General features: G+C 55.9%; 1 pseudogene across 1 annotated transcript; it reads right to left on the reverse strand.

The window, feature by feature from the left end:
• Positions 1 to 1,101: 1,101 nt before the first annotated feature.
• On the reverse strand, positions 1,102 to 2,316 carry LOC310800848 (SPRY domain-containing SOCS box protein 1 pseudogene; annotated as a pseudogene). Its single transcript has one exon. The product of its transcript is annotated as an SPRY domain-containing SOCS box protein 1 pseudogene (transcript).
• Positions 2,317 to 2,740: the final 424 nt, after the last annotated feature.

The raw sequence follows: 2,740 nt of genomic DNA on the forward strand, positions 1-2,740 counted from the left end.
GCCGCACGGTTAAATGTCCGATCATATATATATGTATGTTATATGTATATATACTGTATGTATATTCAGTGAGCAGCACGGCTTCTGTTAATTTGACTGGGTGGCTGGAGCATCGACTCGGAGAAAGGTATATTCAGTGAGCAGCACGGCTTCTGTTAATTTGACTGGGTGGCTGGAGCATCGACTCGAAGGGATTTTTTTTTTTTTTTTTTTGTTAAAACGGAATCTGGCTGTCATTAGACGTTGATTAACTGAACGCTATTGCTAACTGATGCTTTGAACGTCCGTTTGCAATGATTCTGGCTGGCTGTTGACTATTGTAAATTGTGCAATAAATGCAATGAATGCGATTTGAGCACGATGTGTGAATACATTTGATGTTAATTGTTTGGGCCTAATTATTTAACACGTTAGAGATGTGTGTAGTTCTCCATAGATTTAGCCTCTTCGTTTTGCTCTCGAATGCGCCAGGTTATTTAATTTCACGTTATTGGATGAAGAGACATTTAGTGTAGCTCCGCCGTCTTTCTTTAGCTGTAGGCGAGGATATAACGACCAGTTCACGGAGATTGTCAAGAGATCGTTCGTTCACTATGATGAATGCATTGCTACTTGTGCCCAGCTCGTTTCCTTCGCGCCCGACGTGCGGACCGCAGGGAATGGTTAGATGATTGTTTTGAAGCACGCCGAAGTGATTTGAAATTAAGATTTGGTTGCTAAAATGATATGGCACTGTTATGTATTAAAGAGGTGATTACGTTACCGTTGCGCTCGACTGCTGTCCGGGACGCGCTCCGCGGGCGTTCCCTGCGCTCGGGGCTGGCGATGCTGCGAGCCGTCCCGGCTGGATAGCATTTAATCGTGGGGCCGAGTTCCCCGGCCACGTCGTGGAACTGCGTCGTGCCGAGAACGATGATGGAGCAGGACCTACGCTTATGATGGCTTGATTAGCAGGGTCGGAACAGCGGACGCTTGGAGACTGGGTGGCTTGGCGGCCCGAACAGAACGGGGCCGCGGATGGATGAGACTTGGACATGAGAATTGCATGGCTGCGGCCGCTCCGGGCCCGGAGCGCGCTCTCCCCCCCGGTCATCGACCCCGTCATTGGTAGAGCAGGTAGTTCTTGAGAGAGGGGGGCAGGGGCAGTCCGTGGATTTCGCTCAGGCGCTCCCTTCCTAGGGCCGCTCGCACTGAACGCTTGCACAGGTCCCTCAGAGGGAGGGGCTCCGCATCGAGTCCGTTTATGTACCGAATTCGTATTTCGCAGTGTCCCCACACGGCGCTCACTACTGGGTACACTTTCCTGCCCCTAAGTTCTCTGAACGCCACCCCTAGATCATGGCCATTTACTATGAAACGCAACGTTCCCTCATCCATGTCCAAGACGACTAAGAGCGAGTCTGGTATTATGAAGGTGTCGTCGGGTTCCAGGAAGGCGGGGTAGGTTCTGCCCGCGTGGTTCTTGCCGTCGTGGTAGAGTTTACACCGGCCCAGGTCCCAGCCCCAGGATTCGGTGTTGTTTCCCACTAGGGCCGTGTAGCCCACCGAATGCAGCGGCGCGTCGCCCGTGGCCACTCCGACCACGGCGTGGGACCCCCTCTGGTGCTTGGCCCAGCTGACCTCCCACGCGTGCAGTCCTCGCGTGTAGCCCGCCCGGCCGCGGATGGCGTCCGTGCTCTGCGCCACGGGGTGCCGGTGGAACACCAGCTTGTTGTCTTCCTTAACAGAGATGTTGGGCGAGCAGTCGTCGTTGTTCCAGGAGTGCTGCGCCTGGACGTCCGGGCCGGCGGGCGGCATGTCCAGCAGCAGGTCCAGCCGGGAGGGCTTGGTGTGGTTCGGGGCCTGGAGCTCCGCCTTCATTTTTGGCCCTAATGGCCTGCCGTATGCCCCGGCTGGAGCTGCTACGCTCCTCACGGGGATTTTCAACCCTAATGGCCTGCCATATGCCTTGGCCAGGGCCGCGGCGCTCCTCGCGGGGGCGCGCGTTTGCTTCCTTCCGCGCCCCCGAGTGCTCGTGCCCGGGCCCGGAGCGCTCTCTGCTTCGGCCCTTGCGCGACTGCGAGTTGTTTGTCCTCGTGACTTGGCCCCGTTTGCTTTCTTTCCTCGGCCGCGCGCAGGCCCCGCTTGCTTGCTCTTGACGATGAGGTTCCCCGTCTGAGATGCGTTCGGTGCTGCCGAAGCCTGCTGCCGTCCGCTTGCCTGTTGCGGCCCGTACCCGGGCATGGATAAATCGACGGGCGAGTCCTCGTCGGAGCTGGATGCCTCCAGCTCGAATTGGTACTGCGCCTCGTATTTTTCGTCTTCGGAGCTCGACATGTTGCAGGAGTGAACGGTGAGTGGTCTCGTGAATGCAGATGGCTTGATAGCGGAGTCTGGAGGGGAGGTCTCGTGAAGCAGATGGCTTGGTAGCAGAATCTGGAGGAATGGGCAGCTTGAGAAGTGAAACGCGGCTTCCAGAGGAGGAATTGGATCAGCTTAATGCAGCGGCTAGAGGGCAGGGAACAAGGGCTGTGGTGCGCTCGGCGTGGCTATAAATACTGTCACGTCATAGCTTCGGTACTGACGACATTAACGCCGTCACCTAGGCAAGTGCGTCACTACTGCACTGACGGCATTAGCGCGTCACTCTGGGATTACTGCACTTGTCGACACGCTAGCATTACATGTGATGCTGAGGTCGCTATGTTTCTAGATTACGTGTGGCGTGAGGCAGCGTGTCTGGTCTTCATCTTGAAACTAG

The sequence above is a fragment of the Poromitra crassiceps genome (assembly GCF_964638095.1).
Source record: "Poromitra crassiceps genome assembly, contig: HAP1_SCAFFOLD_123, whole genome shotgun sequence".
NCBI classification, from domain to species: domain Eukaryota; kingdom Metazoa; phylum Chordata; class Actinopteri; order Beryciformes; family Melamphaidae; genus Poromitra; species Poromitra crassiceps.